Source organism: Dermacentor variabilis, chromosome 5 (genome assembly GCF_050947875.1).
Source record: "Dermacentor variabilis isolate Ectoservices chromosome 5, ASM5094787v1, whole genome shotgun sequence".
NCBI lineage: Eukaryota > Metazoa > Arthropoda > Arachnida > Ixodida > Ixodidae > Dermacentor > Dermacentor variabilis.
The window spans coordinates 110,986,537-111,010,143 of NC_134572.1; the positions used below are offsets into that span (position 1 = coordinate 110,986,537).

The window sequence follows — 23,607 nt, forward strand, 5'->3', positions numbered from 1 at the left end:
GGAAAAAAACTGAGAAGCAAGTATGTATGTCACTGCCCAAAGGAATAAATTCGTGATTGACGTGACAGAAAGAAATACCAAGAATTTGGAGGTGATTGGTGGAAGAGATAGCCGCGTCAATAAGTTAACGATAAGCATATTACATTAGCTCGCAAAGGCTGTTTACGCTTGGCAAGTTGTGCCTGATGTCAAACGTACGTCACAGCACCTTACGTCACCGGTACGCAGCGCATATCGTCCAGTGATGCGACTTGCGTATGCAGTCGTCTTAAGGGCATTCAGCAAGAAAGGGGGCATTTTTTCAGTGTTGACGACACAGGATACAACATTATTGCATGACGGCAGTGCTACACGGGAAGTGAAAGTTGCAGTTTGAAAACACTCCGCTTAACGCAGAGGGCCTCTTCTCATTGTTTATGAAATGATGCGAGACTGTGATCCATCGTACGCATGCAGGCAACGGGACACTGGTTGTGTCAACAAGAACGTGTTCCATTAGGCGCGGGAAGACATATGGCTAGGCAACACTCTTTGCTTGTTTTCTTTCTGGTTAAAAACACTCACCGCCAACCAAGAGAAGGCATCAGCCGTCCGGCGGCCGTCAGTCACTCCACTGTATAACTGTGTATATACTGTTTCGTACATGGAGTAGACGCAGAAACTGTTCTTACTCTCTCTCTTTTTTCTATTTATTATTATTGTTAGGTTGCCCTGATAGGTGAAGCTTGAAGAAAGGAGAGCAAATTTCAATTTACCGCGCTGGAGACAGCTGACAGGGCTCCCACGCAGAACAGGCGCCAACGTTTTCGAAGGTCGCGACACGCCCTCGGTGCGAACGCCTGTCGACTCGGAAGTATACGGAGAGCCTCGACCCAGCGAACAGGCCAGAGAAAAAACGGGACGACAGCAGCAGTGCGCGTGCCCGCAAGTGAAGAAGGCCAGCTGCGCATGCGCTGACGCGGGCGACATCGCAGACACACACACACACGGTGCGCCACATGTGCGCGCGAAGACGCGCGCGTCGCACGGTGGCTTCATCATCGACGTGGGGTCCACGCGACACACGGTCCAAGTCGCGGCGCGGAAAAAAAAAAGGGGGGGGGCGGCGCGGCGGGAACCTTAACGGGGGCCGACGTTGAAGAATCGTCCCGCACCGGGTGATGAATCGCCGCAGAGCGGAGGCAAAGCGCGGCTCCGCCATCCCCGCCTCACGGGGATGCGCGAGGCGACGAAGATGAGCTCGTCCCTCAACCCGGGCCGTACGTGTTTTCTCCGCGCTCTTTATACAGAAATGCACACACACACACACACACACACACACACACACACACACACACACACCGCGGGCGGTTCTTCTCGTCATCTCCGCGCGCGTAGAAAGATGTTCTCGCTCGCTCCGCACTCCGTCTCGGGGAAGCCGGCCCGCGCAGTACACAGTGACGTAGCACCTGCACGGCCTTCGTCATCTAATCGGACCGGAGCGAACGCGCACTTGCACTGTGTACTTTGCGCAAGCCCATGTACGAGATGCGTGAATATAGACACGCACAAACCTTGGTCGAACGCGGAAGCTGCAGAAGCGCCCGTGGCAGACACACCGCGAGCAACGAGCTCGGGAGACACGTCGATTCAGCAAGTGCTACTTGACACGGGCCTTTTCTGTCACGCTGAATGTGCCGGTTCTCCCCATATCGCCAAAACAACGCGGCCTTAGACTGCTGGGTCCACCCTTACGAGAAAGGCCACCCGATATAACACCGCGTGCCGACGGCTATCCCCTTCTGCCGTGAGGTAGTCCAGGTGCATGAACGGCCGACTTAGCGGAAGACCTTTACGGTGTTCGGGCGGAATCTGCACATTCAATACGTGATTGTGACAACGCCAACCGCATGCTCGGCTACCTACATCGCAACTTTTCAGCATCTTTGCTTGTGTCAACTCTGTACAAAACTCTCGTCCATCCTAAACTAGAGCACGTATGCGAAATTAGGGACACTTGTCAAACCATCTTCTTCCGAGACCTTGAAAGCGTTCAGAATCGAGCCGCTCTTTTGGTCCTATCTAACTATTGTCAATCTTGCGTTCCGCCTAAGAAAATAATCTTACACGTATACCTGAACTCTTACTATATACGTCGCAAATCTTCCCGACTAACTCTATTTATTAAGATTTATCGATGCAATCCTGCTTTAAATGACAATCTTTTTCCACCTACCACACATAATCTCGAAGTCACCACGCACCGCCACAAAGTATGTCCGCAAAACTTATCGCACTTATCCTGACACTTTAGTGCCAAGATCCAGCATCAAATAGAACTTCCCATCTTAATTACCACCATCACTGAAACTGAAAATTCGAGATCGTATAGGAAGATGCCTTGTGATATTTTCTGCTGTTTACTGCCCATTTCGTGTATATTATTACCCGCTCCTTTCTGTAGCGCATTCGGACACGAATGGTACGTTAAACAAACAAACAAACAAACAAACAAACAAACAAACGAGGCTGTCTAAGGGAGAATATTCCCCGCTCAGTCCCATCTGCTAGGAGGCATAAATATATTTTTTTCATTCGCTCAAAAACGGAGGCATATGCCGAAAGCGACACGCGGTGGGCCCGCTGCATGCTATAGCGGTTTCGAAGTGCTTTATATACATTATCTGCTGAGTAGACTATATGCAGATGGAACAACATTATTACTGCGCATTTATTGTCGCCGGAGCGCGATCCTGCTACACCCTCCCCCTTTCTTTGTCTCTCTCTCCTAAGATGTAGCACAGAGGCGAGCTTTCAAGTCTGAGCCGGCGGAGCTACGCATGGGTGAGCAGCCATGTGTGGCGAAAACCTCCGTATCTCGTTTCAGACGGCATAGTATAAGCCGTTAGTGTAAGCAGTATTACGGGGCTTAAGCTTCAGCGTCGTCCGCTTTTGCAGATTGCGGCGATCATCGCCACGTGCCCGCTCACGTTTATCTTGAACGCAAGCTCTGCTGCATGCAAATGCTCTACAAACTGATGCTCACTTCTCTCCGGCCGCAAGCGCGATCTTGTCGCCACTTTATGAGTACGTGCAAACACGCCATATTGCAGTGTACGAGCAGACAGATCTGACGGCGATTAATGAGCTACCCAGCGGAACGAAAAGTCGGCGCGCGAGATGGATGACAGTATAAATTAGCTAGAAGCGAAACATGAACAAAGGCTATGACGGAAGATATATGACAGAATAAATTAGCTAGGAGCGGAAACAAAAAAAAAAGAGAGAAAGAGAAGTATACCGGACGTCACAGGCGTCTGTCAACGTTTCGCGGATACGCCGAGTCTAATCAATCCACTCCTAAACATTCGTTTTCCTGTTCCCACGGCTCGTCGCCGTGATAGGACGCGGCGATTACGAGCGAATACGCGGTTATTAATCTCGCGCTTAGTTCCACGACGCACACGCGCGCAGCTGCGCGCGTTCTACGCGAGCATTTTTCATCGCAACGCCCGCGCCTTTCAAGCGATGGGAAGGTGGCATAACAGCTCCGCGGGCGCGCTGAGACGCTACTGGCTGCAGTCGACGGGCCCGCGTTGGCAACTCGCGTCTGGAGCAGCCTACAGCGCTCGTAATGGATATACGCGCGTACACACGGCCACCCACTCGTACATGCGTGAAACGTTTCGTGCGTGAACTGGGTAAGTACTTTAGATTTGTCCTGTTGCTCTTCCTTTCCTCTTTCCTCCTTCCTAGCTTTCGTTTCTGTGTTGCTGTCACCTCCCTTCTGAAGAGTAGGCAGGCGTTGTGCCCCTTCCGGAGGCAGTTGCCAGCCCGCTATACTCGCTTTCCCTTTCTTACTAATTGTATATGTGTGTTCAAAACAAATAATACTAATAGAAGCTCACTACGTGCTCCGCCCACCGAACCGCATTGCATCTGCACTCTGCGCATTCGCACTCCAAAAGATTTAGTTCCCGACGGACGGCCGTGTTGAGAAGAAGCTAGTCTCTGCTGCGACGTCACAGAATCGAGCGAACGTGAATTGGAATTTGGATGGCGCACGTATACAAATTCTCGTTGAGTTGTGCCGTGGTGCATTTGCCATTGCACTCTCGGCCGGGATGGTGCAGCAATTCTACGCCGATGCGGCTCCTATTCGCGATTTGTCGTTGGTACCATAGAGTTCCCTAGAATCATTGTATATGAAACTCTATGGCTGGTACGAGCGGTGCTCCGCCCACGCCACCACAGGCATCGGCCGCTCTCGAACGATGCGCGATAGAAAAGAAACGGAATCGAGCAAAATGAATCCTTATACGTATATCACTGAGCTAGAGGCGAAATCAGGTGGTCGTCTTTCGTATCCGGCATCATGGCAGTCATGTATCACACACCAAAAAGATAATGTTAGGCTGTCACCGACTATTTTGCAAAGTAATATGGCTGCTTATATATGGCTAACTCGTGACATAAAGGCGGCTGACATTATGGCTACCCCAGATGGAAAATTGTTAGAAGATTATTCCGCAGCCCTCCATTTCAAATCTAACCATCTACGAGCACTTTTGAACGCCGAGGAGGTGTTTTCAATGACGGTCATGTACAGTAATAGTCATTTCCTATAACGTGATTGATCCAAGAACAATATATATATATATATATATATATATATATATATATATATATATATATATATATATATATATATATATATATATATATATATACCACGCCTGGTAACAACGAAAAAAAGAAAGGAAAAGAAAGCAGAGGTCGCGGCAAAACGACGGAAATTACGTTGTATGGCGACTCTGTTGCGTGTACGTAATAGCCTGCAGGTGTACGCTAAGAACAAATTCTAAATGCGTTCTGAGTTCTAAATCTATCAGTTGGGCACCCCGTTGTTAGCATATTGCGCACTCACATCTACGTTTAACGAAAAAGAACATGGCAAAACTATCGTAAGAAGAACATCAGATACGAATACAACGCTGACACGTTACACTACCGCGGAACAACCTGCCAGCAATTCGCGTGTTTCTTAGACTGATATGCATACGGCCCATGCAAGAAAATAATACGCGTCTTGCGCGTCTCTTGTACGTTCTCTTATGCACAGTTCTTCGCGGAGCAAGAAGTCTTGCCGTTACAAACCTGCTCTGCCTCAAGAAAGAAAGAAAGAAAGGAGGAGGAGGAGGAGCGAGAATTGCCCTTACGAGGTAACGCACTAGCTAAAGCTGGCGGTCAGGCGATAAAACCGGGATATTTCGTTCCAGTACGGCAGTTCGCGGTCCCCTTAACGACAGCCGACATCAACTTAACGAAGTGACATGCAAAACGGCTGCATTTCTAGCACTCGAAGATACCACACACTCAGAGCAGCAGCAGCAGCAGCAGCACATATCGCGAACGGGAGGGACCCCAACTCTTTCTCCGCTTAGGCGCCCCGGCTGCAGCAATGGAGATAAGCAGGAAACGCAAGAGGCACTTAAAAAAAAGAAGAAGAAAGATAGTATGGAAAGAAAAAAAGAAATGAACGGAACGCGCTCTTTTGACGGCTGCTTTTCATATTCCCGTCTCGAGTGGACACGCCGCACGACTCTGCCACCAAGCGTCAGTCTAGCGTGCGCGCGCGCCGTCTGGAGACGCTCGTTCCTCGTCACGAGGTCAAGCACCCCCCCCCCCCCCCAACCCCTCCGTCACCTCTGCCACGGGAGAATCACGCGCGCACTCAGCGCAGACAGGGTTGGGTTGGTAACTCCACGACGCTTAACCAACGACCAGTTCAGCCCTGCTTAATAATGTAGCAGTATAGTATTAAGGTGCAACGCACGCACAACCGCGCGAACAGCCTCTGGTTCAGGCTTATTGAGTGTCTTTACGAAACGAAACTTCGTAACCCCTAACGCAGCGACTTTAATTAATTGTAAAATGTTAAAGGGGCATTAAAGTAAACGCTAAATCGGTTTAGATTTATAAAGTAGTTTTTAATATAATATCTTGTTCGCTAATTTCGCGGTAATTGACTGACTATTAGAATAGATAATACAAGTCAAATTTCCCTACTGCGAATTTTGTGCGGGAACCCCAGCGAAGGTAAATCAGTGCGACGTCACGGATTTCATTGTTGTTGTTTTTTTCTAGCATTTGGTTCGTTATGTCGCAGTAAATGTTCTTTCTCAAAACTTGCAAACCTCAGTCTTTGGCTCTTTTGTGTATAATCTACTTCGTCTTTACCGATAAAGATTAACTACAGACAATAGCAGACGTCCTCAAAATCCATGACGCCACGGAGGTTGGGCGCGGAAACTTAAAGGCGGCGTCGCCACACGTACGTCTTCCGTTGCCGGGTCTTTTCTTCTTTAGCTTACCAAACACCTTGTGCCGGTCGGAGTGGCTTTATTTTTATTATGCGTATAGCAGGATAATTTGCTAATGCACACAAATATATTTTTTTTTACGGTCTTTTCAAGTCACCCAAATCTTCGAACTCCAGTTAAACATTCCGAAGCATTCCTGTGGGATCACTATACTGTATCATACATATATGCTGCTGTCAAGTGCTTTCAAGCATTTTTGTCTCGCATTTTTGCATTTGAGTTTCTTTTCTGGCGCCAATATGAGCGTTTTATCTCTTTATTTTTTTCATTTCCCCTACGTTATGCCCTTGTCATTCTTGCTCACGAAGCCGCTCATTCGTATACTTCCTGTCTGTATCGTTTCTGTTAAAAGCCCCTATCAAGAACTGTTATCACATCTACAGAGGCCTAACACAGACTGTCGTAAAGTAACCATTTGCCAGCAATAACAGTAGGATGCCCTTAAATGAAAAAAAAAAAGGACATGAAAAGCAGACAGATGAGCTGGAATCCAGCGCGGACGAAAGGATCTCATCCTGCGACGTCGAGCTCACGAGGCACATCCTCAAAAGCGCGCGCCCACCTCGTCTCACGCGGAGGCTCGACTTCTGGCCCACGCCACGGTTTCTCTCGGCATTCGCATATTTACTCTCGTCGGCCATCGGTCACCCATTCACTACTTCACGGTGCACCGACCTTTCACCTGTCGCAGCAACAAAACGCCATCCGGCAGTGCGAATGACCTCGTGACACCTGTATAGCTTACACGCCCTTCAGGTACAGGTAGGCGTCGAGCATTCGAGATAGCAGGCGTATAAAAAAAAACGACGTGTGTTTTTTTGGGGTCATCGTCTCGCGAACATCACGCGACTCCCATAATAGGCAACGGAGCAAACAGCCCCGCGCGGAGGACCTCTATATAGGCAAGTGGTGGGCCCTTGTATGCGGCGACCAGATCTCGTGTGTATATACGCCATTGACGCGAGTTGGCGCTGACACGCAGCTTGACGGCACTTAACGCGAGCACGACCGCGTAAGCTGCTGACCGAGAGCTGCCGGGAGGGCGAACTGCGGCAATGCCTTGTCACAACCGGGTTGCATATGGCGAAAGCGTGGCTCGCGACTCGAAACGCCCACGTGTACACACGTTGCGCGCTCTTGTCTCTCGTGCGGCGAAAGGGCTCCGCGAGCGAAGAGAGCGGGCTCTCGAACCGGACGTGTTCGCGTGTACACCGTATAACATAATTCAGGCCGTTAACAGTGAATAAGAGTGTAAATTAATATATAACTGACACCCCTACACCCGTTCTTTTTTTTTTTAGTACAAGGATGTGGATTATAGTTGATAAGTTATCCTACAGTGTAGAGGGTTTCGAGTTTACAGACTAGCAGTGCTAAAGTGTCACCGACGCAGAGCAATCATGAGGTTCGCGTGGCATTTCTGTTACTTTTTTTTTCCCGAGTTCTCATTCCAAGCGTTCAGAAAGAACAGTTCCGAAAGGCACGTATGTACACATAAAAAATATAAAATAAGAATAATAGCCAATACAAAACGTAATTTTCCAGGAGTCCTTTTAGCAATATGTTAACAAGTGAGAGAGAAAACGCTGTCTATACTTGCGCATGCACTATGTCGTCCTAGACGAGAGAGGCCACTCATTGTTCATCGGAAGATAATACGCAAGCGCCAATTAATAAATACTCGCGCATCTTTCGTGACCCATATAGGCAGTGGCGCCCCGTCCTGAATAATAACGCTTCACAAGCCCCGCTATTAATTATCGCGCACCTAAAGTGTAGTTCAAGGCTCGAACGAAAGTGCTAAATTCTAATGCACGAGGATGTGGTGTACGTTTTCGTAACCCTTGAGATAGTATCAGAAGCACTGACGAATGAAAAAAAAAGTGCAAATACACTGAAAAGTAAGACATGTTACTGTTGTTACGCTAAGCTTTAGGCAGGGCAATGGGCTAGGCTATATAGAACTGGACCGAATTCACAAAGCTTTCCTTTCGTAAGTATTTTTTGCCATCGGCGGGTCCCCTTCTCTCGTAATACGTTCAGCATTGGGATTGGCTGAAATTTTCTCTTACGAACAGTTCTAGAGCAAGGAGTATTTTCTGCATTCTGGCCTTGGTTCGCGACGCCGTGGCAACATGAAGAAGTGGCGATTCAAGAAAGCATACATAAACTTTAGCTACCCTCAGCGGAGCCCTGGACTAGGGGAACCGACCCTGGAGAGAAGATGGAAGACTCCATCTGAAGCCGCAAAAATCACTGCAAAATAGAGCAAATAAACGTTTTTCATCATCATCATCATCATCATCATCATCATCATCATCATCATCATTTGAGAGGGGTTTGGTCGGGCCAAAGGAATAACGCCACTAACGTTAGCCACTGCCTAACCCCTGAAAAGCTGTTTCGTTTCTCCCAAAACAGAGCAGCACTGTCTCAGGAAAGCGCACGGAAGTGCAACAGGTGTTGGGATCTAAAGCCTGCACCTCCACCAAATATAGAGAGATTTATTCTCAGCAACAACTCAAGCGCACTGCTGTGTCAGCCAGCAACGCGGGCTCTCACGCAATCATTGCACGGGTATTCGCCTTCTTTTTCAACGTGCCGCGGCATCAAAACTGTGAACTCGAAAAGTAACTGCATGTTTCTTTCATAATTCCGCTCTGCGCTCGCGTCCCTGAATAGTATATAGCTATAAAGTTTATTCCTTGCTCTCTCTCTCTCTCTCTTTCTCTCTCTCTCTCTCTCTCTGGTGCTTTCAACCGCTCGGCAGAAGGCAACTTCAGAGCAGTCAAATACATCCAAGTGTGATGCGGAGAAAGTGTGTGCCCATAAGTCAACCAATGATGTATGATGTCGTATACAATGGCCTATGTCGCAATACGACGACCGATATACGGCGCCGGTCAAAAGAGAATACGTGCACGCGTTCGACACTCAGTACACGCGTATATGTAGGGATTACATACGGTGTGCGTACTAACTTGTCCTCGCCTTTTGTCTATGCATGTTTCAGTGCGTACAGGATATGTATACTTCATTTACTCTCTTATAAAACTACGTTCTAGATTTTCCGAACTAGTGACGTTTACATTGTGCTATAAAACAGTTATTTTTCTTGTTTTTTCTAATGAGGTCGTTGGGTACGTTCTCCTTGCCTACCTGCAGAATTTTGCCGGCCTCTTTGGACACCTTGCCGGTGTCATATGCTTTGATTGCAGCTTTAGAATCGGTGATAATTATTCTGGTTGATGGGTTTTTGATTGCCCGGGAAATCGCCGCCATCTCTGCCTCCTCTGGTGAAGAGTGTCTCGCGCTACAGTTCGAGATTAGCTCGCCTGTGTCGCTCACTATGCTGCAGCGTAGTGCCCTTCTCGGTACTCTGCCGCATCGGTGTACACTACCCCTTGATTTTGGAGGACGGGCGCCCACCCATAGTGGACTCACAGGGAGCGAGATCGCCAACGAGGTCGCCCTAGGACTCGCACACCGGGTCCCAGCGCAGGCAGACTACTCCCTGTTCAAAAAGCGAGACCTAACCACATACAGAGAAATTCTAGAACACTACAGAATGTGCAGGAGAACCCTCTCCAGCCCCCCCCCCCCCCCCCCATAGGTCTCTCACAAAGAAGGAAGGAGTAATCTGGCGAAAACTGCAGACGGGTACCTTCCCAAACCCGTATATCCTACACAAATCGCATACTGAGGTGCACTCTTCCAAATGCAAAAACTGTGAAGGCATAGCGACCCTAAATCACTTTCTGTGGGTTTGCCCAGCTCTAAACGGTCTACATGGAAACAAAGAGTCATGGGAATCCTCCCTGCGTAGCCAGGAAGAGCAAGCCCAAACACAAGTCATCGGTCAAGCCCAGGCCGCCACCGAAAGCCAACGAATTCCGGCCGACGTCTAGTGGGGAGGTAGACGGGGAAAGGGGGAGCTGCGTTTCACCCCGATCACCCGTACTCCCTGACGGGTGCAAATAAAGTGCTCTCTCTCTCTCTCTCTCTCTCTCTCTCTCTCTCTCTCTCTCTCTCTCTCTCTCTCTCTCTCTCTCTCTCTCTCTCTCATTTCTTGCTATTACGTGCAAAGGAGTAGCCATCCCCGTAAGAGGCGACTAAGTCCATTTATTTTTATTTCCATTTGAAGTATTTGTCTGATGATCGGCAGACAATGTTCAGGCGGACCACATGTCAACCCGAAGCGAACCTCAAGCGTCCAGGAGCCATTTCGAAACACGCATCATCGGAAGGCCGGGGCCCCTTTGCCCCCCGAATGCATACAGCTTGTGCCGTAAAAAAAGCTTCCTTTCCTAATATAAACCGAACAGATCCAAAGCAACTTCCACAAACGGAAATCTTGTTGGTTGCGTAAACCCTCGTGAAACATTGCATCAGTGGCTCCTTTTCGTCGCCCGCTTCGCGAACTAAGCGCCCAAAAACTACCCACCAAAACAGTGTACGTAAATGTGTGAAACATGGCCTCCACGGGCGTTGCAAAGCGAGGGTTAGGCGCCTCACATACGCGGTCGCATAAAGGCCTGTCTGCGACGACTCACATATACGAGATGTTCGCTGTCGCCGAAACGAGCCGGCGACGCGTTTGGGAAGCGTTAAAATTTGCCGGAGGCGGGTGGAGTCACCGCTATCATCAATCATTATCGCGGAGTCCCAGGACACTGACGCGTCATATGCGGCGGCGAAGGGCGCTCATTTTCAGCCGAGGACACGACGAAGTTCACGCAAACGCCACGGTGGCGCTAATGATGCCGACGCGTCGATCACGTTTCTTCTTGTTTGCGCTGTCAAAACAACGCAGCCCGCTCCCATGCGTTATTCGGTCACGAGTGTACGCGTATGTATACGCCCACCGAAAATAACGATAATATTTTTTTTTCATAAACACGCAAACAATAAGCGTTCGAACAGGGAAAGGAAAATGCTACGTAGGTAACCTGTGCAAAAATCAGCCAGTAGTCATTTCTTATTTTTCTTTAAAAATCTACATATCTTACGTGCCCCGAGAGCCACTGCGCGAGAAAAAAAAAGAGAAAGTGGGGAGGGGTTCTACAGTAAGAACACATGCCTTTTAAGGTCCACGAATGTTGTTATTGAACGCTGACACTAACAATAATGCAAAACCGTGCAAACGTGATGTACACTATATAACTCTCAGACGCTAGCAATTTGAATAACCGAACGTTGCAAAGCAACGCAATAACAGAGCAAGCATTGCATTTTGTGCAAGAAACAACTGTATGAGGGACCATAATAGAAAAGGAAATACGAAAACAGGTAAGTGTACCGCATACCTTCACAAGCTAAGATAAAAAAAAGAAGAATTAACAATTCCCGTGTCCCCTGCATTGGGAGCACGTTAAAGATCCCCTGGTGGTCAAAATCAATCCGGAGTCCCCCACTAGGGCGTGTCTCATAATCAAATAGCGGTTCTGGCATGTAAAACATCATCATCATCATCATCATCATCATAACAATAATAATCATCATCATCAGCCTGGCTACGCCCACTGCAGGGCAAAGGCCTCTCCCATACTTCTCCAACTACCCCGGTCATGTACTAATTGTGGCCATGTCGTCCCTGCAAACTTCATAATCTCATCCGCCCACCTAAAACGCCAGAATTCAATTAATATGAACCATTATTATTAAACGACAAAATAACACTGGAAGCAGGGCCATGGCTCCGTGTTTTGGAAACCAACAACCGCTACAAAGGAAGTAATTATACACAGACAGCAAAACGCAGTATATTATTATTCAGGAAAGTGCATCATCAATATACGCGAAATTTGTTCATAGCCAACATCAAAGGCTGTCGTCCCAATAACATCGTTCCATGGGCGAAAGGCTCGCGGTAAAACCGAGGAGTTAACTAGTACCTCGCTGCCGTAATGTCCTGCATGCCCCACGCTGCCATAATGTCCTGCTCCAACTTGGTGGCCTCAGTCCTTTCGGCTTAATTCGCTGAAGTCGTTCACAGATATGACCGGCTAGGCTCAACGACTTCTAAGCGTGGAGATTGGAGAAGTACGAGAGAACACCAGCGCTTCCACTAGGAAACTATCAAAAGAACGCGAGAAATCCCTACAAAGTTGGTGAAACTCTTTCACCGCGCGGTCATCATTCCCGTGTCGGTCTAGTCTCCTTTTCTTTCTTTTTTCCTATACCACTCACCCGATAACACAGTCCAAGTGTCCACCCCCGTGTGAGAAATGTTACCGCGGTTTTCCTCTTCCGATAACCCCGCTCCTCCTCTGAATCTCGCCGAAACTAGCTAGCCCAGCAACAGCGTTTGGTTAATTTCATATACACTGCCCTAACTCGCGACGTCAACTATGGGCAACGAACCCGGCCCGTCAAGGGGGTAAAGGAACGAGAGGGCAACGCGAACGGCAAGAGGCACCGCGAGCACCCAGCCGAGACGCGCGCTGCGCGGTTACCGTACACCACGGGGAGAGCGGCGGTGAGCGCAACGCGAGCGCGCCGACCGACGACGACGACGACGATGCGCGGTGTATGCGCGCGCGTATGGGAAACGGGGGGAGGGGGGGTCGCAGAGGCGCCGGAGCAGTTCTCCGCGGCCGTCCAACGGAAGAGGATATTTTGGAGGGCGCACAGCTGCCGCTCTGCACGGACAGAGACCCCGGAGGGGCCGGGATTCGCGCACCAGCGCCTAAGGGGGCGCTGAACACGGGAGAGAGGAAAGGGGGGGGTCAGCAGCTAAGCAAACGGCCCGTCCCTGTCTGTCCCTGCGCCAAAGACAAACACGACGCCGCCGTTGCGGCAGCCTCCGGGCGCAATGCCCTAACGCCCCGTCATATATTGCGTGCGTGCCGAGATGGGCCGCCGCGCAGGGTGAGCGAGGAGGACGCGGCGAGGGCCGGCTGGGCTCCATTGCCAGGCCGCGGCTGAAAGGCACGAGACGGAACGGCCCAGCACCAAACGGGTGCGCACCCCTCAGCGCCCGAAGGATTTCGGAAGGCAAGAAGAGAAGCTGTTTTGGACAGACCGACGTTCGTTCTTTCGATCAACGAGTCGAATGCGGCTCCTCTCGGACATGGTCGAGCCCATCGCAGACGTGCGAAATAAACACACACCCTCACGCATATCCATACATCTGGACATGAACAAAGATATAGAACGGGAAAATAGCAGAGGCAAACACGCAAAGCTTTTTGTCGGTAAAATATCTGTAATCAGCCGAGCCCGCCCGCATCATTACGGACGGCAGCAGAAAGTGTAGGCACCCGTCCTCGTGGGTGAAAGAACGGCGGTTTGCATCCTGATCCAGGCTTTCTTTGCACGCTATAACAGTGCAATGTAGCATCAGGGGGGCATACTGCTTTTAACCTCTCCAGTTTTGGCGATTTAACCCTATACCTACCTATAGTTATATATACTGTGCCGGTCGGCAAAGTAGATGTCCCTCTTTTCCACTGCTAATGATGGATTTCAGCAGTTGATGTCCCTCTTCTTCCCTCGATCGGTCAAGTCTTCTTGTATAGGGAGGCGCTAGCCGAGACATACCTGGATATTACACGTACATTAACGCAACCCAATTTACTCAGCGAACGGTGCGTGATTTTCGACGAACGTGTCATGTCGCTTAAAAACAAGAGGCTCTGCTTGCGCACTTCAAGATGTTCACATGCGTGCTGCTGTACGTATAGCTCGCACAATTTACGTACTCTTATGATTTGATAGCACAGAATGATAGCCTTCCGCCTGCCTATGTAGTAGTTTCGTTTTGTTTCTTTCTTTCTTCTTTTTTTTTGTGGGGGGAGAGAGAGAAGGAGGCAAGCTGTAGTTTAGAGGGTTTCCAGAGACGCGCCGTTCATTTGGCTGCAAAAACGACGAGCAGCAGCAGCTCTGTGGCGGAGCCAGCTATAGGACAGCGTTCTGCCTTCCGCTGTTGGCATGGGTGGTGGTGGTAGAAACGTTTATTGCCAATGATATGAATGGTGGGGGCGAAGCCCCCTACATGACACTTGGGTGCTCCCTTACTATGATGGGGCACCCTTACAAAGCGATGGAGAGCCCTTGAGGCGCGATCCTTCTTATTGCACTGGAGATAATCCGGCACTGGTCTTGAGCGGAAGTGCAGGTCAGAAGAGTCTCCCAGTGAGACACCGCCACGGCAGGTGACGGGGGATGAGGGAAGGTGGGGCATGTGAGGAGGGTTTTGGCACGGGCGTCCTGCGCCGGCACACCATAAGCCCACAGCGTCGCTGGTGAGCTGCTGTGCGTATGCAATGGCCTGAGTGGAACGGACAGCCAGCAAACGTCAAGCTAACGCCAAGCTAATGTCATCCAATATTTCCCTGGGCGCTCGCTAAGTCGCCGACAACTTCCCGTCGGTCACATCTGGGGCAACCATCGAAGCACGACGCCTCCAACACCACTGGCTGTGTGATCTTCATCACGCCAGCCTTGTGAGACGCCTGGTAGTTGCCAAGTCGTCGCTGTTCCTTCTACCCAGCATGAGGATGCTGCATCGTGTCAACACGTCGCACCCGCGTGTAGTTTGGACACCCTCCGAGCAGGTTTGCAGCAGCGCTGAACCTTGATATCGCTGTCAATGCCTTTCCGACATCATTATTCGTTTTTTTTTAATTCTCTATGTTAACCCTCTACCTTCGACGATGCCTTTGCGTTAGCTGCTCGTGAAGCTTACGCCTCTTCTTACTGTCTTCTTTTCGCGCGGCCCCAACCCCTTCACCTTCAACGGACCACCGTCCTCATCAACAAAAGTCCACCGAACTTACAGCATAACTCAGGGATCAACTTCTCCATCGACAAAAGGCTTCTTGCTGCTTTGGGCATTCTGTTAGACTTGGCAACGCCAATAGATATGCGCATGGCTGACCCCTTTGAGGCAAGTTTTGAAAGCCACGCGCTATCGCATGATATTCGCTTAATCAATGGTCATTCGAACGTTAAAGCGAAATTGTAGGTCTAGGTCGGTTTCGTCGAAGCGTACGTATTCATATCTTGTTTTCTTTTGCCGACAGGAATCAAAAAGACCTGGCACACACAACCGCTTCTTCGTGTTTCCAGTCTAGCGGCTGTACACGCTCTTAGAGTGCACAACTCTTTTTACATCGCTTCGCCCGCCGTCAACCTCGCTAATCTGTACCGCGTAATCTTTTTTTGCGGCAGCGCGCCGTCGCGTTCTTCCTCGGGCGCCCGCTTTATCACGCTCCTTGATCGCCACGTCGTCCATCATCATTCACACGAGTGACAGGAGCTGCTTTTTTGAGCGCTCACACGTGGCCCCCTCCAGGCGAATTTCGTTCGAAAGGTTTTCTAAAGCAGGCACCCATCGCGTTTCTTTCTGGTGAAAGCGCTCGTGCGGAACTTTCTTCATTAGCGCCAGTCTCGTTTTCTTTTTTTCCCAACGGCAGCGCCGGTTCGCGAACTAAGTCGCTGAATGTCTTTCTGCCGGCTCTTACAAATCTATGCATCGCACTGAACGTGTCTTCTTTTTCGAACGGGGTATTTCGCAATTTCACTAACACGGGAATGCGGTATAATGTATCTACAACTGAGAGTGCAGTACTTGAATACACGTCCCCTGCACATGAAGCACGGCTCAGTATCCGCGGTGGACTGAAGACAAGCGGTACATTCACGGTTCTCAGCTTTCTACGACCACCTGGCGTCGTCTCTCACAATAGAGCGCACTCAATCATCGGTATCGTGCTAGTCGCGCAGCATTCCCAATGCGTTCCGACGCACAAAACTTGCGCGCGAGCGAGGTTAGCGAAGATAACGCCTATCCTGTAGGCTATATCAATAGATAAGCGTCAGTGAAAACAGCACCCAAGGTATGCGTAGATGACACCTCGCGCTACATTAAACTTACATAGCTGGGAACACCGTCTCACATGGTGCGGAAGGCCACACTGTGCTCGAAACACGATCGAACACATGTATAGGGTAGGGAGCGCGCAAGCATGGCGTGCACTCCGCATTCCTCACTTCACGCGGACACGTGCCAAGGCGGCGACAAAGAACACCGAAAGCCACAAGAGCGCGGTGGCGGCGGCGCCGCACTCGCAAATCTCCTTCGCGCCTTCGGAAACAGCGCGCGTCATTCACCCCGCGGTGTTTTCTTTCCAGGAAATCGCGCACGCGACACCTTCGAGTGGGTTCGCGCTCCTTCATTGCCGTTTGCTTTGGTCTTTATTATTTTCCGTCCACACGGTCGCGAAGCGCGATCTCCTGTCAGCCGGAGACGCCGAGAGCACAGCACGCGAAGCGACAGCGGCGCGGAAGGGGGAGCGCAGCTTGTCACGACCAGAATCGGGGCGCCGGACCGGATCGTCGGTGTTTCTCTTCGCCCCGCCAGCGGCGCCCCGATAGGAACGGCGGCGGCGACAGGGACATCGACGACAACGAAGTCCGCTGTGCTCGCGCAGCGAGTCGAAAAAAAAAGAAAGTCGACGGAGCTGCGAACAAGAAGAAAGGAACCGGCGGGGCGTGCGACGCCGAATCTATACGGCTCTGTCGCGCCCGCTGGGTTCAAAGAAAGTGGCGGGAGGCATCGGCGACGTTGCCTGCCTGCCTGCCTGCCTGTTCAGCGTCAGAGACAAACGCCACCCGTTTTGTCCTGTCGTGCGCGCGCTTGCGCTCGTGCGTGCCGAAGCGTGCGGCAGCAGGCGTCACGCGCGCGCTCGGTCGGCGGAGTGTGCACGCCTGCACGACACGCGTGCCCGGAGGCAAAGCACACGCAAGACGCACAGGGGCCGCGAGCTGCGTACGGTTGGGGAGCGATGTCGATTTCGCTGGTCCTCTTGCGGGAGCATTTGAGCTCGGGTGAAACATGCTGTTTGGACGCACTCGCACGAGAACTGGGGAGGACCGAAGAACGGCGACGATTTATTCCTTCCACTAAAGGAATGCTAGACACACCGCGGACGCCGACGGAGAGGAAAGGAAAACAACATCGGCGACTATATTCTGTGGGAAAAAAAAGAAGAAAGAAGACAAAGAGCAGATCAGGTAGTTGAAACGCACGGTGGAAGGTTGAGCGTTGTTGTTGCAGACAGCTTAACGCATAACGGAGAAAGATCAGAGAAGACTCTTCAAAAAAGGGCAAGAGACGTTTCCAGGCGTAACGTAACGCCTACGTGTTACTCTGCATGGAAAATTTAGTTGGGGAGGCAAGCACGCCTTTTCGTTTTTCTCGGCAAGCTTATCTCTGCTTTCAAATGACAAGACCTCAGACACTATTTCTTTTATTTTAAGGTTCTTTAGTAACGTGACCTGCAGTCAACGGCCTACTGTGTTTGACCTGCACTGTGTGTGTTCTACTTTAGTTATTTTTTTTTTTAGATTTGTCATCTTGCTCTTTCTTTCCTCTTTCCTCCCCTACTTCCTATCTTCCACTTCAATGTTTTTTTCTCCTCTGTTCTGAGAGGTAGACTGACGGTGTGCACCGTCTATTGGCAGTTGCCAGCCTGTTCCTCACTTTCCATTTCCAATCTAGAGTATGTATGTTTTCAAAACAAATAATAATAATAATAATAATAATAATAATAATAATAATAATAATAATAATAATAATAATAATAATAATAATAATAATAATAATACGACTTCTCAAACAGAGAAGTGAACAGCTGCTCTCCGGCGTGAACGCGGGCAACCTTCTTCCTTCATTGTTGAAACACGTGTGCAAAACTGCCAACAAAGCATCGAGCATCAGCACCAAGTGGCAATGGTAGCATCACAGCAACATCACTGACTCTTAGACGCGTATAACAGCCACAAAACGCTACGCTCTGACATGGTCGAATAAGAATGTACCGTATGTACGTCAAAGGCTTAGTCGCATCGCGAGAGCAACCAATTAAGAGACTACAGAAGATTGCAGCAAGCTTTCTGCGATACTAACTACGCCTAAGAGGCTACAAATGTAAGAACTGCCCTCGTTCAAGTCCAGGGTCTGATGTATGCGGTAGATTGCATCTATTTGCATGTATACTTTCAAAATTTCCGGTTGTGGTGCGCACAAATTAACGATTATACGTGCACGCTTCTGAAGTGGCAGCTTTCGCGCGCGGAAATGAACTTTAAAGCTTTTGATACACGGGAACGCAAAGCATAAATATCGCCAACTAACGCCTGCCGTGCCCTAAGCACCCATATTGAAGGGGGGACCCACCGAGAATTCTCCAAACATGTACCAGACAAGCACATTCTTCATGATGAAAGACACCGTATAAGCTTGTCATCTTTCCCGATTCTTCAAGCCCTTCCTCACTCAAAGAAACAGAGAGAGAGAGGGGGGGAAAGAAGGAAGCATGGCACGTCGCGTGCCTTTCTGGCGACAGAGGCCTTTTCGAGCTCCAGTATATCGTTATCGTGGATGCGGCGCACCTCAAACAAAACGGGGCCCCCCACACGACTCCCAGCGGGCTGCAGATCAGAGACGGCGAATGACAGGCAGGCTTTAGGATAAACGTTTACGTTCACCTCCTCCTCGCGGATGCATCAGCGTGCCGTGTACCGTTACGCCGCGTGTGTATACGCCCACGCGTATACACAAACTCGTCGCGGCCGCCGCACGCAGCCGTTCCCACGGAATCGATGCGGCACGGAGCTTTCGGCGTCGCGGGACTGGCGGCGGATGCGTCGTTGCAATGGAAGCCGCACGAAACGTGATCAAACGGCGCCCCGCCTTCCTGCCGTGCTATATAGCATATCCAGCTAACGGTCCAGAAGTTCTTAAACCGTATGCTCGTAGAATACGGCCGAATAGGCAATTTGTTCGTCGTTACGCACTTTGTCACAATGCACGGGCGAATCATTAGTCGGGCGCATTTTACTGAAACAGGTCTCCCCGAACGGAGGCTCAGCCAGCCGGGACACTGGCAGCGGCCATATAACGTTCCACCAACGCTGCTATACGTCCGTCGTCGTGACATGTTGGAAGCGTCGACGCGAGCTCGAAGAAAGCATGGTGCGGCCGAGCCACCGGGCAGCTGCGGTGACAACAGCTTTCTCCACGTCTCTCGGTGCCTCTATTTGTCATCATGAACTGGAGGGGGGGGGGGGAGGGGGCGCACGGGAGCGAGACGACAGTCGCAGAGCCGCCGGCGCCCTTTTCGAGAGGGCGGGGAAGCCGTATAACAGCCACATACCGCCGGGATCACTCCGGTTGCAGGCCAGATAGTCTCCGTCGTAACTTCGTTTACGGCCGCTTTATTTAGCGGGCCAAGGGATGACTGGCGCGCCTCTGTGGGTTGGGGCGAGTCTACGGGACCTTGAAGTACACACTACGCGTGGCCTCGCTGGGGACGTCATATTGCTGCTAGATGGCCCGTCGACGTCTCGCAGCGGCCAGCGCACAACCTGGCCCACCGCAACACCGACATACGCTAATTTATGGCCACCTCGACGAACAGCGCACGGGCTAAAGATAAATAACATATCGCCCTGGACGACTGGCACCGCCTGGCAATCCAGCTTCGTTGTATAGCTTTCTATTTTTTTCGTTTGCATTCGCATTCGCGAATACGAGAGACTCAGACCCGCCTACAGCTGCAGTCGTTAGCTTTTGCGGTCATATACCGACAGTTTATAACAGCTCCTCCTGGCCTCAAGTCGCCAGGTTGTGTCGCACACAGCGTACACAGAGCGTGCGAGGAGACAGGGCTTAACGAGAGGCGTCAGCAGCGCTTCTCTCGAGAGATTTACGCACGATGGCGCACGAAGGCGCAGGAATGTCGCCGTCTGAGAGAGCGCGCGGTTTGCATGGACTATATACCGCTTTCCGTTTGAATCTGTCGCGCTATATACCCTTCTACGTTGGCTGTTGTTTCGCTATATACAGTGTAACCCAGCTCGACGTTTCTGGACTGTAATTCGGCTATATGGAACACTAATTAAGCGCTGCACCCAGAAAGAGCCGACAAAATAGCGGCACACACGCGCGCGCAGCTCCCCCTGCCTCCTTTTCTGGCAGACCAACACGGCGTGTATAGTAAGCTCCTGACAAGCTGCTTACTTTGTCGTGCATGTTCCATCAACGCACTGGCCACAATGCGGAAGAAAGAAACGGCTGACGAGGATAAAAGGAATAAAGATAAAGACGGCTGCTGCTGCGCTCAAGAGAAAGAAGTCATAAGAGCCGGCAACTGTAGTGACAAACTAAGTTTCCGATTCCTTTAGCTGAACACGCCAACAGCAACTGAATAGTATTTGCAGTGAGAGCTAGGCTTAGATGTAAGACCGGTGCGCGAAAGAAGTCCAACAAAAGAAAGAAAGAAAGAAAGAAAGAAAGAAAGAAAGAAAGAAAGAAAGAAAGAAAGAAAGAAGGAAGGAAGGAAGGAAAGAAAGAAAGAAAGAAAGAAAGAAAGAAAGAAAGAAAGAAAGAAAGAAAGAAAGAAAGAAAGAAAGAAAGAAAGAAAGAAAGAAAGAAAGGCGCACTGGGAAGAAAAGATTCGTCTCTAGAATAAGACAGACAGCGCGACAAAGAAGGTAAGCGCTGAACTCGCAAATTAACTAGTGATTGCGTACACGTAATTATCGTGGATTTCCATGCGTATCTGCAAGACCTTGCTCGTGGCGAGAAATCAAAGTTAGGTAAAAGACTCAGCTGCGCGCTAAGAATCACAACGAAGCCGTACGGATGCCATCGTACGAATCACGTATACGAAGCCCACTGTTTTGAAAGAAACGAAGCCTCTCGGAGTAAGAGTGTTTAAGTCGTGATTGCGTCAGGTCGCACCCACAAATGTCTTGCCTCTAGGGATCTCTACAAAGTCAGCACAAGAGAGTTAACGGTCTAGATCTACAGGGCTAAAATAAAGTTGTTTCCACCTCCTCTCTGCACGGCTTTCATACACAGCGGAGAAGACAGCAGATCAGGGGCTTGTAGCATACGTGTGATTCCGACGTCATACGCTCCTCGAGAAAGCCGACTCTCAACACCGACACCGAAAAGGAAGGTTCCGAGAGGGAGACAGAAAGGATAATGGAAAAGCAGGTAGGTTAACCAGGCAAAGCGCGGTTGGCTACCCTGCACACTACATGGGAAGGGCGGAAAGGTAACTGAAAGATGAGTAGGAGAGAAGTTAACAGTTTGCACGGACGCACGCACACACAATTAAGCGTTCATAAGTACGTGTCTCTCCTTCACCTCAACCTCAACGTTGGCGTCCGCACTGGGGTAAATCCGCTTGGCAAAGGAAAGAAAGGCTACGCTCGCCGAGACTGTGGCTTCTCCGCATACACTTGCGGAGAAAAGATTGCACTGCCCGTTGCCCCGCTGAGAGCCCACAGCGGGCCCGATAAAAACTGGGCGTATGCGCGTCTATCGGCGGCTTGCGTGGCTCACCCGAAAACGCCCAGCGCTGCAGCTGGGTGATCGATGGCCGAGCCACGCACACACGCGGCGGGACAGTGGCCGCCGATGTTTCGCACGCCTCCGCATCGGCTGCTCTCGGCAGCAGCGCCTCTCAGCGGTGCAACGCAGTGCACGGGGCTGTGTTATGTGCACATGTGAGTGTGTAGTAGTAAGCCGGTTTACCAGGTCGCACACACCCCCGAGCGGATGTCTGAAAACGGCTATGTAGTGGATCCAGCACATCCCGCAGTCGCGGTAGAACACGTGCGTTAGCCACACCCTCTCGAAGACTTGTCGCTCTCTCTTGCAAGCCCACGGCGCCGTTGCCTTGTAAAACGAAACGCTATAAATTCAGTTGGGTCCTGCAGCGAATCACCTGTGAGGCCTATCGCTGCGCTTGAGTGCCTTGCAATATTTCTTGAACGTAGTTGCGTCAAGGCGCGCTGACGTATTTCCCGTAGAAAACATGTTTACAGGAAGCTGGAGGAAAAAGAAAAGTTAATAAGACGCTACACTGCTGCCCGTAAAAAACTGCACTGTGTGTATATACCATAACGTCAATCGCGCGTGCAACGATGAAGGGCGAGGAAGTTCAAGGAACATTCACGTTGGCGGGAAATGTTTACAACGGTCTTGCGCCATTCACCACATCTCTATAACCAACAAGAATTCCGAAGATATAGGATTCGACTTTCGAAGTATGATTCCGCAATATAAATAAGCAGCAAGATGGCTCCCATGTTCACGTTCCTTCTATAACGTCAGTCGCAGAAGCGATATATGATGAAATAGACCTGCCAGCCTGTTCGTCCAATGCAAACGCCGTTACATAATCAACATAATGCGCCTGCCATGCAGACCACGTGCAGAGTTCTTTGTGCTGCCTAACACGAGGCCATTACACGTGCACGTTGGCAAATATGAGAGATGCACTCCTCTTCGCGGAACCCCTGTTTCGTGTGTCAGTGCAGCAAGTATGCATGCTTTGCTGAATTGCTATACGCGTAGCGCCTCATGAACCTCTATATCTTCGGAATCTTTGCTATGCACGAAAAACGGCCAAATCCAAGCAGAGATATCAAGTGTTCGTGCAGGATACAGGGCTGCACATCACAGTACGAGACAAACCGCAGCGGCGGCGGAGTCATCATTCCTTCTTCTTTTTTTTTCCCCTCTCGGACATCGGAACTCGCTTTCCGCCGCCGAAGGGGCACGACGCCAGATTACGCGAGATTAAAAGCGTGACTAATGGGCGGACCCTCGCGTGCCAGAACTGCGCGGGCGGCGCCGAGACGTAGGAGAAGCGCCTCCGGAGGAAAGGCGAGAGCCGCGCGCCAAGACAAACAAGGCACGGGCGTCTTCTCTAACCCCCGGCATTTCCTCGCTATCTTTCCCACTGGCTGCGAGCGCCAACCGAACGTCATGTCCCGCCACGAACAGAGTCCCGCGCGCGTAATAAAAATATGCTCTTCGTTATATAAGGCTGCCGCGCATTCCTTTGGGGGTGCTGCAGTCTTAGGAACAGAAGCGAAATGGCACGTCCAGAGCCACCGAAAGAGAACGACGTATGCTCATGCGACGGAACTACCCCATTCAACAAGGGATCATCATCATCATCATCATCATCATCATCGTCATCATCATCTTCTTCATCATCACCACCACCACCACCTCGTCACGGCTCGCGAAGAAAACCCTGAACTATGGCTAGAGATTTTGCTGTAGTTTGCTCACATCGGTTCTGCTCGCATCGATTTCGCTCACATCGGTTCGCGCATACACTATAGTGCTACAACTCTATACTGACTATTCTTTAATGCGACAAACTACACACAGAACATCAACGAAAAGGCGCGCGAGAGGCGCCATTGCTTG

At 50.4% G+C, this 23,607-nt stretch overlaps 1 protein-coding gene and 1 long non-coding RNA gene across 6 annotated transcripts in view; one reads left to right on the forward strand and one right to left on the reverse strand.

Moving 5' to 3' along the window:
• The window catches only part of fra (neogenin protein frazzled), a 305,588-nt gene that overhangs the window by 218,724 nt on the left and 63,257 nt on the right, over nt 1–23,607 (reverse strand). The gene's annotated exons all lie outside the window — the stretch shown is intronic.
• Nucleotides 5,101–23,607, forward strand: part of LOC142581944 (uncharacterized) — a 35,565-nt gene continuing 17,058 nt past the window's right edge. The window contains exon 1 of the long non-coding RNA XR_012828329.1: nt 5,101–5,201. This is a non-coding gene — a long non-coding RNA (uncharacterized LOC142581944). The remainder of the gene's footprint in view (nt 5,202–23,607) is intronic.